Source organism: Felis catus, chromosome A1 (assembly GCF_018350175.1).
Source record: "Felis catus isolate Fca126 chromosome A1, F.catus_Fca126_mat1.0, whole genome shotgun sequence".
NCBI lineage: Eukaryota > Metazoa > Chordata > Mammalia > Carnivora > Felidae > Felis > Felis catus.
In genome coordinates, this window is record NC_058368.1 from 107,794,224 (window position 1) to 107,819,178 (window position 24,955).

Here is a 24,955-nt window from a genome sequence, read left to right on the forward strand (position 1 = left end):
GGAATCTTAAAAAAAAAAAACCAGATGAATAAACAAACAAAAAGCAGAATCAGACCTATAAATACATGATGACTGCCAGAGGGGAGAGGGATTGGGGCAGACAAAATGTAAAGGGAAGTGAGAGATACAGATTTCCAGGTATGGAATGAGTAAATCACAGGAGTAAAAGGCAAAGCATAAGGAATATAGTCAGTGATATTGTAATAGTGTTGTGTGGTGATAGAAGGTAGGTACAGTTGTACCATAGCATGATGTATAAACTTGTTGAATCACTATGTTGTATACCTTAAACTCATGTAACCTTGTGTGTCAACTACACTCAAATAAAAAAGTTTTTCTAATCTTCTCATTTTTTTTATTTCAGGGGAGTTGAGTTCATTCTATCTCCCCTGTTGCAATAGTCTTGAATAAAGTCTTCCATGCTATTTTCAACAAGTGACCAGTGCAATTTTTCTTTTACAGGGATGAGGTGAGGGAGAAAAGAGGACCACTGCTGGATGGTTGAGTGGACACTATAAGGACTCCTCCCAAAGAATCAGCCTAATGCCACTCTTCCCTGCTAACAAGCTGTGGTTCCATCCTCTACCTTCCAGAGCTGACTAAAGCTAATGGGGCCTGTGATTGTCCTGTGAGTCTGAATGTTTAGTTGAACATAAGAAGATGCCTCATGCATGTTGCACTTATGATTACCCTATCCTACTATCTCACTACTACTTTTCATTTTGTTTTTTAAGTCTTATTTTTTGTTGTTGTTTATTTATTTATTTTGAGAAAGAGATAGCATGAGCAAGGGAAGGGCAGAGAGAGAGAGGGAAAGACAGAATCCCAAGCATGCTACACGCTGTCATTGCAGAGCCAGCAGCGAGGCTCAATCTCACAAACCATGAGATCATGACCTGAGCCAAAATCAAGAGTTTGACGTTTAACCCTCTAAGCCACGCAGGTTCCCTCGTTTTGTTTTGTTTTGTTTTGTTTTGTTTTGTTTTGTTTTGTTTTGTTTTGTTTTGTTTTAGTGGAGTTTACTTTCAACCAAAAAGGCAAGTAAAAACAGAAAGTGAAATGATGAATCCCAGTTAACTTGCTTCATAGTTTTCAGCAGCCTGATCTTTTTTGTCTTTACGTGATACTTAATTACTATTTTATGGCTTTTGAGAAAATCCTCCTGGACTTGCCCTTATAATGGAGCTGCTTTACTGTGTGGGGAATTTTGAAGAACAATTCAGGTATTTTAGTTAGCTGCAAACAGAATAGCAGCTTATTCATATGTAAAGGAGATAACCACTATATAATCTTCAAAAAGCAAGATTTCTCAGAAAATTAGCAGAAAGAAAAAAAAAACAACCCTACAGGCATTCTGGGACCAGTGAAGTTTGTTTTTGCATTTTGGAGGATAAGGATGTGAGGAAAACTGATTGCCTGGCAGCTAATGAAGAAGCTGCTCTTGGGCAGGCTGCCTGGGGTCATCTCATAAAAAAGCAGAAAACCAATTTCAGGTATTTCTAGATTCTTTGAAAAACCTTGAGAGTTCAACTTTGAGTGTATATGATAAGCTGTCTCTTTGTATTGTCTACTGGGGTGCTTTTATTTGGTAACTTTCAATTAATTATTAGTCCAGGGCTGCACCATTTCCTCATCAGAATTTCTCAGCACATTCACGCAGCCTCAGCTTGGGCAGGATGATGGTAGATGTTCCTTCCTGAGGGCTGAATGTGTTTTTCAAAACAATTACATAGATTCAATTGATCAAGCCAGAAACGCTGTTCAAAGACCTATAGATAGAACAGAGAAGAACCAAAGAAGGAAAAGGGGAACTTTTTGACTCATTTTAATTCTTTTAATGATCTTTTACATGTAGGTCATGTATTTGAAAGGAAGTATGTTTAGGACTTGGAGAAATTATTTCAAATATATTCTAACTCTAAAATTAAAGCACATTCCAGCAGATAATGGATTGCTGCAAAATGATTATACACACTTTATCTAAAGAGCTGTCAAGAATTTATAAATGAATACCACATTGTCTGAAGTACTTAGAGAATACAGACAGCTTCCTTGCACTAATGCTAGCTATCGGCTGTTAACGCATAATAATTATGTCTTCACTGATAATTCTTGCAAGAACTTGTTTTCTGTATCTCATTATTGTAATTCTCTTCTCCCATCACCTTCTCCTGTTTTTAACCTTTCCCTTTTGATTTTTATTATTTGGTCTATATAGAGATGAATTCTTTGGAATATGAAAAGAGTTAATAGATAATGGGTTTTGTAGAGACATGGATGGCACATTTAAATCTAGAGAAGTGACATTAGCTTAAATAAGAAAAATAATAAAAACATCCCTGGAACTATTCCAGACAGCTTTGCATGTCACAGATAAAGGACTATGAGATATTGTAGGAGAAATTTGGACTTAAGATGTGGGGAAATGGGACTCTGGCAGAAAGTCAATTAAATTCAGCAGCGAATCCTAAGCTTAGTGCATGCAATGTGCTTAGACGCCATAGGAGTTACACAGGTGAAGAAGACCCTGTGTATATTTGTGGAATTTATGATTGCACCGAGTTCCTTACTACTCAGGAGTCCTCTCTTTGAAAGTAAGGTTAACTTCTAGCCATTTTATTTTTTAAATTTTTTTTAATGTTTCTTTATTTTTGAGAGAGAGAGAGGGGGAGAGAGAGAGAGAGAGAGAGAGAGAGAGAGAGAGAGAGAGAGAGAGAGAGAAAGCAGGGGAGAGGTAGGGAGAGCGAGGTACAGAATCCGAAGCAGGCTTCAGGCTCTGAGCTGTCAACAGAGAGCCCGATGCAGGGCTCGAACACATGAACTGTGAGATCATGACCTGGGCGTGACCGACTGAGCCACCCAGGCACCCCTTTTTTTAATTTTTAAATTTATTTTGAGAAAGAAAAGGGAAGAGGCAGAGAAAGGAGAAAGAGAACCCCAAGCAGGCTTGCTCCGTCAACACAGACTGCAAGGTCATGACCTGAGCTGAAATCAAGAGTCAGGCTCTCTGACTTCTAGCCATTTTAAATTCCTGCAACTTAGCACAGGACCAGTCAATGCCCAGGAAATAGTGATTGAACTAAAACACGCAAAATACCCTTACAGGAATAAAAATGTGAATTACCTAATACATTGGTAAGAAAACTGCCATATTAATTAATCAAGAAATCTTTCTCTACAGCACCAATAAACCTTTAAAAGTATATCTCAGCTCTCCCTTTGAGTTAACGGAAGCCCCGTCTAGATTTAACAGATGAGAAAAGCAAACTAAAATAAAAATAATAACCATGTATTGAGCTACTGAGTTTTTATATAGTATTGAGTATTCTACGGGGTGCTTTACACGTTTTATCTGACTTTATTCTCAAATCATTCTGGGAAGATACAAAGAAGCAAATAAAGCCCCTGGTGGTGAATAATTTTTACACAGTTATGTACTTAATAAGGGGAAAAACTAGGATTGCAGTTCTGTTTTCTTTAATTTCAGAGCCCATGTTTCTTCCGTTGATTTTCACGGTTCTGAAGCATGAGATTACCGGCAGCCACTAAATACATGCTTCCATTATGCCAGAAATTTTGACAAGTGCTTGTATTTGAAGGTTAATGCATTCAAGACTTACTGGGAATTTCTCACTGATAAAAGGTAGGTAAACTTTGATTTTCCTAAATGAGCAATCTGAAACTGATATTTAAGACCTTTTCCTCTCTGCCTCAGCCAAAATCCAGCTGCAAATTTTTGGACAAATCTAAGTATCAGTTTGCTCATCTATAAAATGGGGTTCATGATAATGGTTATCTCATAAGGTTTGAGTATATAGTAATTTAATTTGCCAAGTATCACGCCTGAAAAAAAGAAAATCAGCCAATGTTTCCATGATACTGGTAGTGTAAGATAGGTCACATTTTATATTTGTCTAAATGGAGTTAAATCTTGATTTAACATCCATGTGCCAACGTTGGCTCTATCTCCAGCATCACTCCTCCATTATATGGAAATAAATTCCAAAGTTTATTCAGTTAATTTAAGAAAAAGGCTAAGGGGCATGGTCTTTTGCTTGTCTTGGCCATGATGCTGTGCCTCCTTGTGGTATGCAGGGCCCTGGCACAGCTGAAGCTGCAGACAGGACATGTTCTCAGCCTCAGCCATGGGAATATCACTGGAGTACCCAAGACCAAGGTTCCTACTTTGCATCCTACACAGTCATTCCCGTAGCTGTCCCCTTCAGAGTTCCTGCCAGCTCAAGGCTCCTGTGAGCTGGAGGGACCCAAGCGTTGGAGGTCATCAAAAACATGACTGCTTATTGACCCACAACCTAGATCCAGGCAATCAGAGACTCTTTCCCCCATCCCTCGTCCTTGAAAGGCGCATTCTGCCCACCGTACGCACAACAGGACCTGTTTGAAGTATGTAGCCTTGAGAGAGAGAAATGCGTTATTGAGACCATCTGGAGAGTAATACGTGACAGAACCCAGTGCAGGCCTCCATGTAAACTTTTAAAATTCTGCCAGGTGGGTATGGAAAGCTACTCCGCTTGTGGCCACCCAAGACAAGCCTTGTATGTAAGTTCCCTTGCTTGTTAAAACTGCCACCTACAAGCTCTAGTGGTCTCACTCTTTCTTCACTGTCTCCTTGCCCTCTCTATACAGTAGCCAGTTTCACATTTCACTCAGGAAAGTCAAGCCTTGAACCAACACCAAGTTGCAGCCTTCACCTTTCTACCTCCACTTAAGAGGATTGCCACACTCTGGGTGGACTCCTGGGAGGCTTACTTGGTTAAATGCTCTACTCTGGATTTCGGCTCAGGTCATGATCTCATTGGTTCGTGGGATCTAGGCCTGTGTTGGACTCTGAGCTGACAGTGTGAGGGCTGCTTGGGAATCTCTCTGTGCCCTCTCTCTCTGCCTCTCTTTCTGTCTTGCTCTCACTCTCTGTCAAAATAAATAGATAAACTTAAAAAAAAAAACAAAAAACAAAAAGAGGGTTCCACACTCTAGGCTGAAGCCTTGTTCCTCCTCAGTTGGGGATAATACATAGCTCTGTACCATCCCCTCTCAAACAGAATCAGCTCCTTTTAATTGCCCAGACTTGGTAAAAGGGACTCTGCAGGGTTGCTGAGAATGGATTTTCCATTTCAGTTTTGAAGCCCTGATAGATTGTTAGTCATCTGCCCCTTCCCATCTCCCAGTTATTTCTCTGTACTTACCTCATCGTGGACCAGTAAGGCTAGTCAACAGACTGTATCTTCAGTACAGCACTGTTATACATACTTCTTCATCATAATATACATATTTTTCTGTATTTTTCTTTTTGGCCATTTAACATTATATCTTGGAGCTCTTTCAATGGAAGTCCAAATTTAGAGCAATCTGTGGACACGTGAAACTGAGTAGGGAAAAAAACCCTAGTTTTTGTGAAGTACTGAGATGTTTGAGGCTGTTTACAACACAATACTACCTAGTAAAAGCTGAGTGCGACACATATTTCTACTTGTCTTACTAACACTATCTAGAATGAATCACTATCAGTTATCTTGCCCTTAAAACAAGTAAGAGAATTAACAATATGTTTTTCTGCTTTATTTGTTCAACATTGGTTCATATATCCCACTTCTTCCTTATGAATTCTCTTTTCTTTTTGCTGGAATATATTGTAAGGTAACTCTTTCAGAGGAAGTCTATGGGTAGTAAACTGAGTTCTTTCCTTGTCTTAAAATATTGTGATTTTTCCTTCACAAACATGGTAGTTTATTTGTGCAGAGGTGTCTAGGTTCCAAGATACTGTGTCAGTTGCTGCTGTACTTGAAGGATAACTTGGCTGTTTTATTTATTTATTTACTTACTTACTTACTTACATACTTGCTTACTTTTAATTTTTTAATGTTCATTTATTTATTTGGAGACAACGCGAGTGTGAGGAGGAGTGGGGCAGAGAGAGAGAGAGAGAGAGAGACAGAGACAGAGACAGAGACAGAGACAGAGAGACAGAGAATCCCAAGCATGCTCCATGCTGCCAGCACAGAGCCTGACATGGGGCTTGAACCCACAAACTGAGACCATGACCTGAGCTGAAACCAAGAGTTGGATGCTTAACCGACTGAACCCTGCAGTGGTCCCTAACTCAGCTGTTTTAAATGATTGGATGACACTTTACTTTCTTATCACCTTGTAGCTATGTCTTCCATGACTCCTGGCATGAAGAGTAGCTACAGAGAAGACTAAAGCCACCTGACTTTTCCCTGTATACATCGCTTCCTTTTCTAATTGGATGAGCAAACACCTCTTTCTTCAGGTAAATTCTTTGCTTAGCTAAGTTCTAAAACATGTTATATCTTAGTGTTGATCATTCTTTAAACAAACTTTCATGAGACATCTGGGAAGTAGAGTGTTCTTTCGTTATGCAGATTAAAACTTTTCTATAATTTGAAATTTAAAAACTTTTTTTGGTATTTGCATGGTTTTCAGTTCCATTAATCATAAATTCTGCTTCATGAGCGCTAAGTATGTATGTGTAGATCTTCAGCCTTCAGTCTACCATTTTCTTCATAATTAGTTCTATAAATTTTTTATTTTCCATTATTCTTTATTTGTAATTTCATCTGTCCTTTCAGCATGTACCTGAATATGTTAAGTCATCTTGAGCCCATTTTTAGTTGTTTTAATATAGACTTTCTTCACTCTCTTTTCGTGTTATTCTAGCACCCAGTTAGTTCCTCTTATCTTCTGTGGTCTTAGCAACTACCTTATCTGTCTTTCTTGTGAGCTTTTCTTTTATGGGGAGGTAGTGTCGCCTAAATTTATTTGAGGCCATAGAGACTTACTTCCAGAGCTCCTAATCTGTTTGACATTTGCTTTTGCAATATATGTTCTTCATCTGTCTGCTTTTTATTTTCCCTCTCTACTTTTTTTGGAGCATATATACATATTTAAAAAATTTTTTTGTTCTTTTGCTTTTAATGGATGAAGCTATTTGAAAAAAAACATGTTTGGAAAAACTGAGTAGAGGTGGAGGTCATGTGAGCTGGAACACTATTAGGTGTAGGTTTCTCATCTTAAAAACCCTCTTAGAAAACCTCTGATTTCCTCTGTTTTGGGACACCTCTGATCTCAGCTTTCAGTGTCCTGGCAGTTTTTATATGTCTCAAATCTTTTATGTCCCAGCTCTGTTGCTGAGATCAAGTAGTGTGCAGTAACTGGGTCTGCTCTTGCCTTGACCCCTTTTTATCCATCCGTGAACAGTCCAGGTCATAGACCAGAAAAATAACATACCAGCATGATAATCCATTCCATTCCACTTTCCCTCTGTCCCTGTTAAGTTTACCGTCCCTATTACCTTTGTTAATCCTCTCGTCCTTCCAAATCTTGTTGCTCACTTGGGACAGAATCATTAGTTTTTAGAAAAGTGTTTCTTATTCACAACTTAAGCCTGTACCTACCTGTTCCTAATGTCCTCCTTGTTTGGTCTAGATATCCCAGAGTGGAAAAAATACCTCACATTTTATAATTTAACTGCATATGAAGATTTCTCTTTTTGCCTTCTTTCAGATGTTTTTAGTTGGTTTCATGGGATTGAGAGTACAGTAAAAAGAAACTTTTCTCCATTATCTTCAACTGAAAAACCAAAAACCTTTGAAAATATTGAAATGACATGGTGAAAGCTGTCTCCTAATAATTTTTGTTGATATGAATTACAGAAATGCTTAAGATATAGAATAAACAGAGCTTACTGACACATAGAATATAGAAGCCAGGGAAAAGAGAGTTATTAAGGGCAGTCATTACATCTTCTTGGTCTGAGGTACTAGGAAGACAGTGGTGCCACTCATTTGATGAAGTCTGGAAGGCCAGACTACTATGGGAAAGTGTACGGAAGATTCCATCTTAAACATATTAACATTGAGAAATTAACATTAACATGACATTAAAATTAACATCAATACGGAGAAATCTCCAAGATATCCTGTGAGGATTTCACATCTACTCTTGGATATGAGTCTGGATCTCAGGGAAGAGATTTGGGTTTAATATGAATTTGGGATGGGTTAGCCTAAATATGGTAATTAGAGCCTTGAGGATGGGTTGCTCTTGGAGGTTGTATAGATAGAGTAGAAGGCAAACTCTGAGACATTCTGATGTTGAGAGGTCAGGTATTAGAGCAAGACCCAAAGGAGGCTGAGGTAGGAGGAAAACACAGTGTCTCTGAAGGCAAGAGGTGATACAGTTTTAAGAAGAAAGAGTCAACGGTATTAAATGAGTGTGAATGTCAGAGTAGAATAAATAGAGTTCCCATTGGATTTGGCAACATGAAAGTCACTAGTGGTCCTGGCAAAAGCAGCTTCGGTACATTGTTGGGTAAGGAGCAATATTGCGGTGGCTCATTTTAACGAGTTAGATGACAGTGAGGAAATGGAGGAAAAGTTGACATTTTTAAGAGGTTTGACTGTGAATAGTTGACTCATATAAACAGGTAGTGAGATGGAACATCTAGCGTTTTTGTTTAATCTTAACATGAAAGATACTAGAGCATGTTTGTATTCCACTAGAAGTGATACGTAGAGGGAAAGAGATTAATTACACAGGAGAGAATCAGATGATTGACATTGTATAGACCTTTTAAAAACGTGAGAGAGAATTTGATCTAGAGCTAAAGCAAAGTCTCTCTGTGGAGAGAGGCATGGTCATTTCTTTTGTTGAGACAAGATGGAAGATGAGGAATGGGGGTTAATACAGGAAGATTTTTTTAATTTAGTGATGGGAAAATGATGAAATTTCTTTCTGATGGCTTCTGTTTTCTCTGTAAAATTTGAGGGGAAGTCACCAAATTGCTAAGGGGGAACCATTTTGTGAGGCTTGAGATAATGAAGGTATTAGAAGTATTTTCAGTGTTGTTAAGAACTCAAAACATCTGCCCTCTTATACTTGATATATTTAAATATTTGTTTTATAGTCAAGGATTCTTTTTCCAGAAAATAGTTAATGAAACCATTAAACCAAGGCAGAATGCCTACTGATATAATACTGAATTAACTAGGCCTTATTAGTGTATCCATTTTATAGATTAAAAAACACGAGCCGTACAGATATTAAATAATGTGCTCAGTGTGATACAGTTGGGACATGAGGGAACTGGAATTCAGTCCAACTGTCTGATCTCAGAGCTTGGCCTGTTAATCACTTCAATAGATTACCTGTACCTGTCATAACATTTAGACCACATGCACACACAATGAAAAGATTTTTATTCATTACTATCCTTATCTCTGTTTCAGATCTTCTCCTAACCCACCCAACAATGTTTTCACTTCTAGCTAAAATGAACACTTTATTTCTACATTACTAAAATCAAACAGTCAGAAATAGAACTATACATTCTCACCTTTGCATTTTCCATACATATCAAGAGTTTTTATTTTTAACCTTTAATGAACAAGCAGTAATGAAATAGCTAGAAATTTGGCAGAACGCTATAATGTACCTTGTGAATGTATGTCTTCATGAATCATCTCCCCTCTCAATCTGATGTTAAGATTTCCTTTTATAAACAAGTTAATTTTTCTACACCCTGGTTTCCTTTCACTTTTGTTTTTTAATAAGTCAAAAACAAGAATGCTGAGATTTGACAGAGTATCTATATAAAGCAGAGAAGAACAAAAAGGTACTGTCTTGGCATTGAGTTAATGAATTGTATTTAAAATACCCTGAAAGATGTTGGAATAACGTGGGTGTGTTATTCATGAATCCTGTTTCTCTCTCCTGTTTTTCTTTGCTTAGAAGTGCCATCTGCAATTTAGATGCAAAAGTTTCATTTGACATTTCAATTATGAAAGATAATTTAATAGTGGATAGCAGATCTTTAGCTAGAGAGAGACAATGCAATAAAAAGAAAGAAACCATTACCAGGGGAGGGGTAAGAAAAGGAAACTGAAAAAAGTTCTATGATTCCTAGTTTCTAACATATTGGTCATTTATTATCAAAGTTTATGAAATAGGCTTGAATTATTATTCTATTTTGTGGAAGAAGAAAGTGAAACATCATAAAAATGTATAATTCGGTTTGGGGCATATGGTATATTAATTATGTATACTGCATAAAATTGATGTCTCTCCCTTTCTTCTAAGTTTCTTCTTGCTCACCTTGATTCAAGAAATGTTGGTTGTGTGGGTGTTACTGCTGACCTATATTGGGAAAAAGTGGAAAGATTATAATTAAAATTCAACTGGAAAAGGCTAACCATGAAATTAAATTCAACCTGAGATTTCAGTATCTTAATGTATTACCCAATTTTTAAGATCTTCTTTTATTGGGGAGAGGAGAATGTAAATATTGACCACACAATTGAAGAAAAGCAAACAAGATGGAATGCTTGACTAAAGGCTAAATTTCCAAATGTGTTAATTTTATTTTTCTTCTTGGTTGAGTGGCTCTGCCTGAGAGCTATGTTATCCAGACCACAAGAGCCAACATATATATGGCTTAAGAATAAAGAGCCTTACATCCACATTAAAGAGGAAGAAATAAAACTTTCATATTTGATTATATGATACTATATATAGAAAACCCTAAAGACTCCACCAAAAAACTACTAGAAATGATAAATGAATTCAGTAAGGTCACAGGATATAAAATCAATCCAGGATATAAAATCACAGGATATATAATGCAATCCATGTCAAAACGCCAATAACATTTTTCACAGAACCAGAACAAACAATCCTAAAATTTGTATGAAATCATAAAAGATCCTGAATAGCAAAAGCAGTCTTGAAAAGGAAAAACAAACCTGGAGACATCACAATTCCACACTTCAAGTTATATTACAAAGCTGCGGTAATCAAAACAGTATGGTACCGACACATAAATGGACATATAAATCAATGGAACAAAATAGAATAGCCAGAAATGAACCCACAATTATACAGTCAATTAACCTTCAACAAAGCAGGAAAGAATATCCATTGGGAAAAAGACAGTCTCTTCCACAAATGGTGTTGGGAAAACTGGACAGCTACATGCAAAAAAATGGAACTGGACCACTTTCTTATGCCATACACAAAAAACAAACTCAAAATAGATTAGGAACCTAGATGTCAGACCTGAAACAATTAAAATCCTAGAAGAGAGCACAGGCAGCAATTTCTCTGACATTGGCATAACATCTTTCTAGATGAGGCAGTGGAAACAAAAGCAAAAATAAACTTTTGGGAGTACATCCAAATAGGAAGCTTCTACCTATGGAAACAACCAACTAAACTAAAAGACAACCTATGGAATAGAAGAAGAATAAATGACATACCTGATAAAGGGTTAGTACCCAAAGTATATAAAGAAATAATACAACTCAGCACCAAAAAAACCACCAATAATCCAAATAAAAGGTGAACAGAAAACACGAACAGACATTTCTCCAAAGAAGATATACAAATCGCTAACAGATACATGAAAAGATGCTCAACATCACTCTTATCGGGGAAATGCACATCAAAACTACAGTGAGGGGCGCCTGGGTGGCTCAGTGGGTTAAGCGTCCAACTTCAGCTCAGGTCATGATCTCACAGTCTGTGGTTCAAGCTGCACGTTGGGCTCTGTGCTGACAGCTCAGAGCCTGGAGCCTGCTTTAGATTCTGTGTCTCCCTGTGTCTCTCTGCCCCTCCCCAGCATGTGTGCGCGCACATGTGCTCTCTCCCTCTCTCTCTCACTCTCTCTCTCTCAAAAAAAAAAATAAATAAATATTTAAAAAGATATTTTTAAAAACTGCAATGAAATGTCACCTCATACCTGTCAGAATGGCTAAAATCATAAAGACAAGAAACAAATGTTGGTGAGGATGTGGAGAGAAAGAAATCCTCATGGACTGCTGGTGTGCATGAAAACTAGTGTAGCCACTCTGGAAGACAGTATGGAGGTTTCTCAAAAAGTTAAAAATCTAGTAATGGCACTACTGGGTATTTTACTAAAGAATACAAAACCACTAATTCAAAGGGATACATGCGCCCGTCTGTTTTTAGCAGCATTATCTACAATAGCCAAACTTTGGAAGCAACCTAAGTGTCCATCAATAGATGAATGGATAAAGAAGATGTGGTATAATATATACAACAGAATATTACTCAGCCATAAAAAAAATGATGATGATAATTATCATCATCTTGCCACTTGCAGCAACATGGATCAATCTAGAGAATAGAATGCTAAGTGAAATAAGCCATTCAGAAAAAGACAGATACCATATGATTCCCCTCATATGTGGAATTTAAGAAACAAAACAAATGAACAAAGGGAAAAAAGTGATAAACCAAATAACAGACTCTTAATTGTAGAAAACAAACAGATGGTTACCAGAGAGAAGGTGGGTGGGAGGATGGGTGAAATAGGGGAAGAGAATTAAGAGTGCACTTATCTTGATGAGGACTGAATAATATATGGAATTTCTGAATCATGGCATTGTACACCTGAAATGTATATAACACTATATGTTAACTACACTGGAATTAAAATTTTAAAAAGGGGATGAAGAGCCTTAGACAATACTGAAGAGTATCATACAGTTTGCATTTTCTGAAGATAAGGAGGAAGTCATAAGCAGAGGTATGCTCTGTCTGAAGGTAGAACTTCCTGATTCTTTGATAAGGAATGTCTTCTTTCAGTGGAGGTAACTGCATCATGATCACATAATTTCACTTTGATAATAAAGACAAACTAAAGCTTATACCATTTATATTTTCAAAAAGCCCTCGTGCAGCATTGCTGTGTTTCAAAGTCAGTTAATTCATTCTTGTGATTTGGTAAAATAAGACTTGAATTTGCTTTCTAATCACAATTAAAAAGAGAGAGAGTGAGAGAGAGCGAGAGAGAGATTCTAATAACATACCTGAACTATATACAAATCTGTATTCCATTGTCTTTGGCATCACTGAAATATCAAATAAGGCAGATGTGTGTGTTTGCCTCAAGCTTAAGGTCATGGAGCCCCTTATCCAGAGAAATGCTGAAAAAAACACTGCACATGTCCTCTTTAAAGAATGAAATTAGAAAAATCAGGAAACTAAATATTTAGTTTTCCCACTTTTACCCTTTACCAATATTCTTGATCTTGAGATGTGCTGCTTAAAGTTGAATGCGTCTTTTAAGAGTCAGAATTTTAGCAAGTTCCTAACCAGGAGAGAGAAAGAGCCTCCCTCTTGCTGGGAATGAAAATGATTTTCCTGAATCAATAATGTATATTTCTAACTGATGATCCTTTAGATTAATGAAAGCTGGTGACCCAGATGATAGGTAATGCTTTAAAGTGTGACATAGCCTAAAGAAATTAAAAATATTTTCTAGAATTCTTGCATATTCTAGAAGCAGGAGTGGCTCTTATATCTTATAGGCAAATACTATTAGGAAAGAAGAGATTTGAGGGATGAAAGGCTCATGTTCTTTAATATTCTAAAATTCTTTTAATTTAAACTCTTTCACTTATTTTTTATAGCAATCCAGTGAAATAAATATGACCTGGCATTATTACAGATAAAGAAATTGGTTTTCCCCACAGTTTACTGCTCTGAGGTAAATACCTCAAGGAGTTGGTAAGAATTAGATGGCAGCTCCAGAGCACCAAATGTTTGATATACTCCCCTTGGCCTCAGTTCATATACTTTCTTGTCTCTGACTTATTGAAGAATAAGATATAAGGAGCCTAAAGATCAAACAAGCAGAACTGAAAATGAAGAGGCCGGAAGAAAATAATACGTCCTAGGAGATGAGCCTTAGGAGGAAATGGATTGATTAGATTTCATCTCCTATCCCAGGATCATGCCTCGGCTTCTTTGGTAATTAAACTGTAGGCTAAAAATAAACAAGAGAGAGAGAGAAATAACACTCACATTATAAAAGTTCAGACTAGCCTCTGTGATAAATTATTAAAAATTAATTAAAATATTAATTTAGATATTTGTAAAAAGTATTAGCTTTAGATAACATATTGGCTTTCTCCAGAAAAGAATGCTGACTTCCTGTGCCTGAGGAGATGATAATCAAAGTGGCACAGTGGCAATCAGTGTGAATTCATTAAACAGGAAGTAAATAGGTGTTTTTAAAATTCTATCTCTATTTATAAATACTTTCAATATGAAAGAGTTTTGATGTTCAGAATTGATAAAAACAAGCAAATAAATGAAACAGGGTAAGAAAACAATGGAAAAATCCCAAGGGAAATAGATTTTCCACCAGAGAATATTTTGTCCTCTGAAATTGTTCTGGCTGCCCACCACCTCTCTAAGCTATATAAAACTTCTCTTAGCTAATGCCAGCCTTTACACATATCTACTTGCTGGGTTTTTTTTCTTGATTATAAAAATAAACATTCTGAGTGTAGAAAAAATGGGAAAAAAGGCACTAATACTTAAAAACTATCCTCACTCATATATACCAACTTTGACATTTCATAGGATATTATTTTCTGTTTTTTCCCTGTTTTTTTTTCCAAGTTGCAATGAAATGCAATGCCTTAGTGTATTCACTTTCATAAGTATACACACAGAAAGTCACATACAAACAAAAATATACTTTGAGGGTTTTTTTCATTTTACATACAATGATACTATACATATGTTTTCTGTGATCACAGTATATTGTATTAATTTATATAGATCATTATCATTCTTTTTTATAGTTTGTAGTAACTGATAGAAGCCTACTTACTATCCAATTCCTTTTCTTTATAATAGAATCCTAGTTTTACTGAGAACAGCAATACGCCCAGCTACAACACCAAAATCAGTCAAATTTGCCAGTATCCTTTGCAGTTCACGTGGCCATTGGCAAAGTCCTTGCCTATGAGGTATAGGCAGATAGATATATGCTAGGGATTTCAAAGTTTTGTTTCCTCAGTACAGGTACTGCCTCTACTTCTTTATCCTTTTCCTCCTTCTTGCTGCCTTAAAACATGGGTATAATGGCAGGAAGGGCTATGATTCCACTATGAGAGAAAGGTTAAGTGAATGGCCAACATTGTGCCCCTAACATTCCACGCTTGCAGACTTCTACGCATTTGCAAAGAATGAAATTTAACCCTTATCTTACACCATACACAGAAGCCAACTCAAAATAGATTAATTGCTTAAACATCAGACCTGAAACTATAAAATGACTAGAAATAAACATGGGGGAAAAGCTTCTTGACTTTGGTGTTGGCAATAGTTTTTTGGAATTGACACCAGAGGCACAGGCAACAAAAGCAAAAGTAAATAAGTGGGACTTCATCAAACTACAAAGCTTCTGCATGGCAAAGGAAGCCATCAGCAAAATGAAAAGACAACTTACTGAATAGGAGAAAATACTTGCAACTCACGTATCTGATAAATGTTAATATCCAGAATATATACAGAATCCACATAACTCAGAAGCAAATCATCATCATTATCATCATCATCATCAGGTAAAAAGTGAGCAGAGGATCTGAATAGACATCCTTTGAAAGAAAAAATACAAATGGCCAACAAGTACATGGAAAGATGCTCAACATCACGAATCATTAGGGAAATGCAAGTCAAAACCCCAATGACATATCACCTCGCACCTGTTAAAATGGCTGTTATCAAAAACAAAAACACAAAATAGTAAGTGTTGACAAAGATATGGAGTAAAGGAAATCCTTGTGTACTATTGGTGGGAATGTAAATTCGTGCAGCCACTCGGGAAAACAGTACTGAATTCTCTCAAAAAATTAAAAATAGAACTACCATATGACTCAGTAATTGTACTTCTGGGTATTTATCCAAAGAAAAAACATTAAATCAAAAAGTTACATGCAATCTTCTATTCATTGCAACATTATTTTATAATAGCCAATATATGGGAACAACCTAAATGTTCACTGATGTATGAATGGATAAGAAAATGTGACACAGACATGAATGGAATATCATTCAGCCATAAAAAAAAAAAAAAGAAAATCTTGGGGCACCTGGATGGCTAAGTCAATTGAGCATCTAACTTTGCCTCAGGTCATGATCTCACAGTTTGTCAGTTTGAGCCCCATATTGAGCTGTCTGCGTCAGCACAGAGCCTGCTTCAGATCCTCTGTCCCCCATCTCTCTGTACCTGCCCTGCTCACACTCCCTCTCTCTCAAAAATAAAAAAATAAACATTAAAAAAAAGAAGAAAATCTTGTCATGTGTGACAACATGGGTAGAATTTGAAGGCATTATGCTAAGTAAAATGAGTCTGAAAAAGACAAATACTGTTTGATCTCCCATATATATGTAGAATCTAAAAAAAAAATGAATAAAAAATGAAAAATGAGCTCATGATATAAAGAACAGATTGGGGTGGTTTTCTGAGCCAGAGAGGTGACCAGGTGAGTGAAGGGGGTCAATAGATACAAATTTCAATTCTAAAAAGGAATAAGTCATGAAGATATAATGTTACAGTAAGTCAAATAAGCCAGATACTGAAAGACAAATACTCCCTGATCTCACATGTGAACTCCTTATAATGGAAGGTAGAATGGGGTTACCAGAGATTAAGTAAGGGTTGGGGGAGGTGAGGGGAGTGCAGGAGTGGGAGGGGAAGAGGAGGTGTTGGTCAAAGGGTATAAACTTTCCATCGTAAGGTGCCAAAGTTCCAGAGACCTATATAGTACACAGCATGGTGACTATAGTTGATGTATACTTGAAATTTACTGAGAATAGATCTCTACTATTACACACACACACACACACACACACACACACACACACACAAGGTAACTTGTGAGGTGATGGTTATATTTATTAGTTTGATTATGGTAATTATTTCATAATGTATATGTATGTCAAAACATCATGGCATACATCTTACATATATATAATTTTTATTTGTTAGTCATACCTCAGATAAAGTTGGAACAACAAAAACCCTAATTTTCTTAAGCCACTGCTTACTTAACATTTGTTACAACTGAGTGCAACTCTTGTGATATATGTAATAATCAAAATGGAAGCACCATATTTTAATAGAATATATGCTAAATACATCATATTTAATAAAATTAGGATGCACTATTTAAAAAATTGGGATGTGTCATAGATTATTTAACAATTGAACACATAAAAGACATTTTAAATGTTGCAAGAGTGATGTGATGGACATATTTGTACATATCTATGCCAGTCTTCTTTTCTACCTGTTTACCATTTTTTACCATTTTGCATTCTTTGAGGATTTTTTGATAATCCTTTCATTCAATCTGCAGTCTCACTAATTCATATTTTATCTAGGTTTCTTTTTATTATTATGTGTGTTTTTAAATTTCAGCATTTATTTATGAACCTATATCTATGTGTATCTTCATACTTTAAGTATTTTACATACACATAAAAATATGTAAAATATTTTACATAATATTTTACACATATTATAAAAATATTTAAACTGTATGAAATTGACAATATATATTATTAAGGATTTTATATATGTATGCTTAATATCTAAGCTCCAAAATAGTTTATATTAAAGAGACATGTTTCAGGGGCGCCTGGGTGGCGCAGTCGGTTAAGCGTCCGACTTCAGCCAGGTCACGATCTCGCGGTCTGTGAGTTCGAGCCCCGCGTCAGGCTCTGGGCTGATGGCTCGGAGCCTGGAGCCTGTTTCCGATTCTGTGTCTCCCTCTCTCTCTGCCCCTCCCCCGTTCATGCTCTGTCTCTCTCTGTCCCAAAATAAATAAACATTGAAAAAAAAATTTTTTTAAGAGACATGTTTCTTTTATTATGGGTAAGAAGGACTTTCTAAGGATATTAATTTTATTTATTTAAAGTTTTATTCTGTTTACTATGCCTGTGTTATTATAATGTTAATTTTCTTATAATTTAGTTTTGGTGGTTCCAACCCCCTCGGCCCCCACCAGGCTTTTATGTTTGCTTCTGAATACCTGAAAATTTTTAGGAAATTCTAGGTTGCAGTTTAAAAAGCAAGAAACATTTCTTTGGCTTACATGAAGGTCTCTGAAGCCTGGAGTTAATGTAGATTTTCACTACTATACCCTTAACCTTTGCTGCAGGTAGATAGTGATGGTACCTGGGGGCAAACATAGCTTATGAGGCACTGATCTTCAGGATACTGGCTTCGTGAAACTTATCTGTGGTTGTAAGGTGCCTGGCACAGTTATCATATTCATTGGCCCAAACTCCATGTGCCTACTGTGAAAATATCCCCTTCACAAATTTGTGTTCTTTGGTTTATTGGCGAGTGGGGGGGAGGGGGTACAGTGGGGGACTCTCAGAGTCGGTTTTTCGGACAGTAGAGAAATTAGTTCAGCCAAAATATGCATTTCTCTCATTACACTGAGGTCAAATATCTTTGCATACATTTCATAAATCAATAGTATCAACATTTTTATGAATTATATATTTCTACTCTTTACTCATATCCCATCGTGTGTGTGTTGTTTTTTAAATGATTTAAGGGAATTTTGCCTACTTTATATATTAAAAATATTTTCTCCTTGTGTCATTCGCATTTCATAAATCATTTGTTCTATTCTATTCAGAATTTTTGTATTTTATTTTATTTGTGTTGTTTCATTTCTGGCTTTTTTTCTAGCTTTTGCTTTTTGAAGATGTTTAAGAAGGCTTTCTTTCTTTCACCCAAGGTTATACATGCAGTTGGATATCTTTATACCCAATAATTTTTATTTTAAAATATAATAATCTTGGGGCACCTGGGTGGTTCAATCAGTTGAGCGTCCAATTCTTGATGTCGGCTCAGGTCATGTTCTCACAGTTCGTGGGATGGAGCCTTGCATCAAGCTTTGTGCTGACAATGTGGAGACTTGCTTGGGATTCTCTTCTCTCCCTCTCTGCACCTCCCCTCCTTGTAGCCTTTGTCTGTCTCCCTCAAAATAAATAAAAAAGCATTAAAAAATAAAATGTAGGTCTTACTAAGTCCTGGAGATGTAATGTACAGCATGGTAATTATAGTTAATAATACTATATTGCACATATGAAAGTTACAAGGAGAGTAGATCTTTAACTTTCTCATAACAAGAAAAAAGATTTTCTAACTATGTATGATGACAGATCTTAACTAGACTTAAGGTGGTGATTATTTTGCAGTATATACAAATATCAAATCATTTTGTGGTATACCCTGAAGCTAATATAATGTCAGTTATATAATGTCAATTATATAATATAATGTCAATTATCCCTCAATAAAATGAATAAATAAATGAAAATTTAGGTCTTTAATTTTCTTGAAATTTAATTTGGTGAATGAAGTAACAGAGGGAACATGTTAAACATTTTTTTTTTCTGAATGGTAACCTGCTTCAGATTCTGTGTCTCCCTCTCTCTCTGCCCCTTCCCTGCTTGTGCTCTCTCTCTCTCTCAGAAATAAATAAACGTTAAAAGAATTTTTTTTAAGATTCCTTTATTTTTTAGTTTGCTGAATATACAAATTAGAATATATAATATATTAGAATGGATGTTGAGAAAATGTTTTTTCTGCATCTACTGAGATGATATGATGGGTTTTTTTCCTTGATTCTGGTCATGTGTATGAACTCGTTGGTTGACCTGGGTAAGTCAGCTTTGCATTCTTTGAATAAACCCTACTTTGTCATGGGTCCTGGCAGGAAAACAATGACCCAATGAAAATGGGTATTTTGAAGACAGCTAAGCAAAAGGGTGCTTTAAAAAGATAAGGGCCTTGGGGCGCCTGGGTGGCGCAGTCGGTTAAGTGTCCGACTTCAGTCAGGTCACGATCTTGCGGTCTGGGAGTTCGAGCCCCGCGTCAGGCTCTGGGCTGATGGCTCGGAGCCTGGAGCCTGTTTCCGATTCTGTGTCTCCCTCTCTCTCTGCCCCTCCCCCGTTCATGCTCTGTCTCTCTCTGTCCCAAAAATAAATAAACGTTGAAAAAAAAAATTAAAAAGATAAGGGCCAGAAAATGAAAAAAACAAAACAAAACAAAAAACCCACCAGAAGTATAACAGTGGAGCCGTATTACTGTCACTAAGCCCGCAGGCATAAGGGTTTAGAATAGTTACAGAACAAGAAGAAAGCGAGCTGCGTGGAGAGGGATGCCTGGACAGCGGCTGGAGGGATTAATAAACCAGCCTTAGTCTCCTTTCTTCTAACCTGTAACTAGTGCTCAGTTAGTGGCCAAATCCGGATGAAAGCTTAAGGAAAGGGAAGTTCACTGACACAGTCCTTGTAGAGTGTTCTCCCATTTTACCAAGTGGGGTGGATCTGAAAGAACAACAAAATATGGCAAGTACAAACATGCATTGGTCTTTTCATTGACTTCTGTATTCACTTTTTACATTTACATTCAGAAATGAAATTGGCCTTGGGATTTCCTGTATGCTGGCCTTATTTTTATGTGTGTGGTATATATATTTTTTACTGAAGTTAAATTAACATACCATGTTTTGTTTTAGGTGTGCAACATATTGATTTGCCAATCCTATACCTTACTCCAAGCTCATCACAATAAATATTATCACCGTCTGTCACCATGCAACATTATTGCAGTATTATTGACTATATTCCCTATGCTGTACTTTTCATCTCTGCGACTTACTTATTTTATAACTGGAAGTCTTTGCCTCTTAATTTCCTTTATTTATTTCTCCCATCTCCCCACACCCTCACCCTCTGGCAACCACCAGTTTGTTCTCTGTATTTAAGAGTCTGGATTTTGTTTGTGTGTTCATTTGTTTGTTTTTTAAATTCCACATATAAGTAAAATCATATGTTATTTGTCTTTCTCTGTCTGACTTATTTCACTTAGTATTATACTAAGTCCATCTAGGTCCCTCCAAAATATCTCAAATGACAAGATATAATTCTTTTTTATAGATGAGTAATATTCCATTATATACATGTTTATATGTAATTTTTATTTTGCAACATAATTATATTCATTTTAGTGAGTATATAATTTTGCAAGTCATTAAGAAATTATATATATAAATGTATATATTTATATAAAAATAAGTTATATATATTAAGAATTATTTATATACGTATTTGAAAGAGGCCACATCTTTTTTATCCATTTATGTATGAGTGGACATCCATATCTTGGCTAATGTAAATAATGCTACAGTAAACATAGGGATGCATATATTTTTTCACATTAGTGTTTTCATTTTCTTTGGGTAAATACCCAATAATGGAATTGCTGGATCATATGGTATTTTTATTTTTAATTTTTGAAGAAATCTCCATGCTGTTACACAGTGGCTGTACCAATTTACATTCCCACCAGCAATGCACAAGAGTTCCTTTTTTTGCACATCCTCACCACCACTTGTCTATTTCTTGTCTTTTTGATATGATATGCTGTCCTTATCAAATAGGTTGGGATTTTTCTCTTCTCTCAAAAGATGTTAAAAGTCATGTTATTTCAACCTTAAAAATTTGTTAGAATTCACTGGTAGAGACATCTTGTATCAGTTATGTCTTGCCTTTTTTTTTCTGATTGGTCTGAGCAAGAATCTATCATTTAACCAGTCCTATCAAAGAACCAACTTTGGCCTTAGCTAACTCTGTTTTTTGTTTATTTTTTTTTTATTTCATTAATCTCTATTCATTATTTTCTTCTTTGTACTTGATCAAGATTTAATCTTCTATTTCCTTTACATTAAAATAGATGCTTAGCTCACTGAGTTCGAGTTTTATTTCTTTTCTAATATGCAGTTCAGTATGTAAATGTGCTGCTTTATCCACCTAAGTTTTTTTTTTAATTTTTTTTAACATTCATTCATTTTTGAGAGACAGAGTATGAGTGGGAAGGGGGCAGAGAGACACAGTCTGTGAAGCAGGCTCCAGGCTCTGAGCCGTCAGCACAGAGCCAGATGCAGGGCTCCCACTCACCAACCAGGAAATCATGAGGTGAGCTGAAGTCAGACGCTTAACCAGTTGAGCCACCCAGGCGCCCTTCCACATAAGTTTTTATATATGAGATTCTTTTTATTCCCTATATATCATTTGAGTCAAAATATTTTTTTCATTTTCATTCTTTGACTCATAGGTTATTTCTAAGTCTTTTTCTTCTGAAATGCTAACCATATGGACTTTTCTTTCTTTTAAAATACCTTTTTCTGTTTGTTTTTTGATTCCTAGCTTAATTGTACTTTGGCCAGAGAGCATATGTGTGAAACATGCATCATTTCAGTCCTTTGAAATTGTTGAGATATGCCTTCTGACCCAGCATGTGGTATTTTTTCCAAATGTTCTATGTGTACTTGGGGAAAAAAATGTTTATTCCAGTTTCTGTTTACAAGATTCTTTATATGTCCATTCAATTCCATTTTTTCTATTATTCAATTCGTTATATTCTTACCTTTTTTCCTTGATCTGTCAGTTACTGAAAGAAGTGTGCTTCACTGTCGGGAATGAGAAATGTCTCCTTGTGACTGAATTTATTTCTCTTTACAGTTTAGTTAATAAAATGTATGGTTTTCTTTAATTTTTCCTAACTTATTGGTGTAAAATTGTACATATTGTTCTATAATGGAAAGGCTAAGGAATACTTTCACTTAAATACACAGGAATAAAACTGCAAAAAAATGTTGCATGTGATTGTGATAAACATATATGTTATTAAAATGGAAGTCTTTTTCCTTTAAAGGAAGAGGCCTTGAAATAGCCATTATTAATGTGTCCTTTACTGAAATGTTGCCAAAATTTCTTCCATCTTAGTGCATGTCCTTTTGCAGATGACTAAGAAATTAATTACTCTCCCTTAACCTGTCTGCTGAGGTAAACGCCACATTGATTGAGAGGCTTTGCATCGGTTTATGCTACTGTCTCAGTCACATCATATGTGGTTCTTACACAGTACTATGTTCTTTTTGGTGTTATACTTATCTGTTAGAAAGGTCATAAAAGTGGAAAAGATTAATGGAGTTTGAGGCTTTGGGTTTACTGCATCTTTGTGGAGTTTTGACCTGTACTTTCACGAAGATGGAGCATAATTAATGCTTGCTTTGATTTATGATTTCCACTGCTAGGAAACTACGTGAAATTGCTCTTATCTGCTAGCACTCCCTTTTCTATCTCTGTAGATATGTTGACCGAGAAATAATAGCTTTTGTTTATAAATTCCACCTTGTGAGATTTGTTTGTAGCATTTTAGTTACTGCTTAATAAAACATATGCTATACTCATCAAACCATACCAACTTGACCCTAAAGCCAAATTTGAATACCTGCTGTCTCATTGTGTGTCTGGAGGGCATCGAAGTGAAACAATTCCAGCTTTGACCTTTGGAGCAGACAGCAGTACTAACAATTAACTCTTGTTGCATAACTATAATCAGAAAGGGACCTTCTTCATGGCAGTGACACAGAATATTAAGCTGAAAAGCATGAATATAGCCTTATGAACACCAGGCCTCATTGCAATGAAGCAAGAGACCAGGACTGTCAAGGATGTCAAAAGAGATGATTTTAGCCATGAGAGAACGTTGCTTAATGTATAAATGACACATCAATGGGAAAACTGTTGATAAAGCAGTAACCATCATCCTTGAACTCTTTAATCCACTACAACAACTTATGGTTTCTTAGTCCTTCATCCTTTTAAATGATTCATAAACCTGTTGAATGGAAGTAAGGGCATCTGGCTATCATAAACTTATATAAAAATATTTTACTCAAAGGCAACCAGATTAAATGCCTAACAGGACCACATGATAAAAATGCACTTTCTCTTCATTCCCACAAAACCATTCAGAGACTCTGTAGGAGAGTACAGTGTAATATTCAGGTATCCTTAAGAGAATAAATCGTGAACATAATATCATTAGGGAAATACAGACTCCTATGAAATAAATTGTTTTAAAATTATTTATCCTTGATGTCGCCAAACAATTATCTTCCTAATGCAGTTACCCCTAAGACATAATTTCAAAAGCTTTTAATTTGGTATTTAAGTTTCTTTTATGATATGACCACAAGTTACCTCTCCAGCCAAATTTTCCATAAAGCCACTCTGTATTCTGGTCTAGCATTCCATTGTATTTTCTGTTTCCCAATCATGTCAGGTAATTCTGTATCTCTTTAGACTGACTATACTGCTTTTTCACTCTGCAATGCTTTCTTCCTGTTCCCTTGCAGTGAAAAATTATGGCATTCACTCAGATGAAACCTTCTCTTTTAAACCTTACTGGATTCTCAGAATGCATTTTTTCTTGCCCCAGGCTCTCCCAGTACAGTATTTGTATTTCCATTGTATGCTCATTTCACTGTCTCACCCAAAGATTTGAAGGTCACTGTGGGCAGGGCCCATGAGTAATTGATCTTATGTTCCCAAAGCTTAGCAATAACTAGCATTTGGCCATTCTGCTAATGAGCTTATAGGATGCTCTATTTGCTTGAGATACAAACATGGACACATAGCCCATGCCTGTGGTAGGTGTCCCTTGCCTGTGTTAGGTGCTGATTCAATATATGTTGAGTGACTGAATTACATGGGAGTAGTCTTAGTTGTCTGTTGCCAACAGTGAGTGGTCATCATCTTAAACAGTGCATGGCTGTAGAAAATCTGATAAACAGAATGAAGGGGGATACTTTTTTAAATACCCCATTTGGAAGTTCTTATGAAGTAAATAAGTGCAGTAAGGACACTTCAAGATAGAAGAACCTTAGATCACTAATTTAGAAGTTCCCCATTGCTGCTTTAACATACTTTAACAAGTGAAATAAACTTCTTACTTGGCCTGAGTGTTAAAGAACAGAATCTTGAAGGCTTATCCCGATGGATAGCTGGATTCATCAGTCCTATACATAGTAGGAGGATTTATAGATCTTAGCATTTGTAGAATTTTTTTTGAAAACTGAGATTATGATCACTATTCATATTATCCTGAAAGCTGAATCCTCCATTGAGGAAGCTGCCTGAAATATATGAGATTGTAAATTTGAGTGCTAAATATGATTAAGAAGTTAGTTTGAGAATATAGTATTAAAAAGTTTACTAAGGAATTTAG

General features: G+C 36.0%; 1 long non-coding RNA gene across 1 annotated transcript in view; it reads left to right on the forward strand.

Annotated features, from left to right (window-relative positions):
* The window catches only part of LOC123385741, a 527,360-nt gene that overhangs the window by 462,725 nt on the left and 39,680 nt on the right, over nt 1-24,955 (forward strand). The window contains exons 5-7 of the long non-coding RNA XR_006598700.1: nt 463-628; nt 3,488-3,643; nt 6,170-6,289. This is a non-coding gene — a long non-coding RNA (uncharacterized LOC123385741). The remainder of the gene's footprint in view (nt 1-462; nt 629-3,487; nt 3,644-6,169; nt 6,290-24,955) is intronic.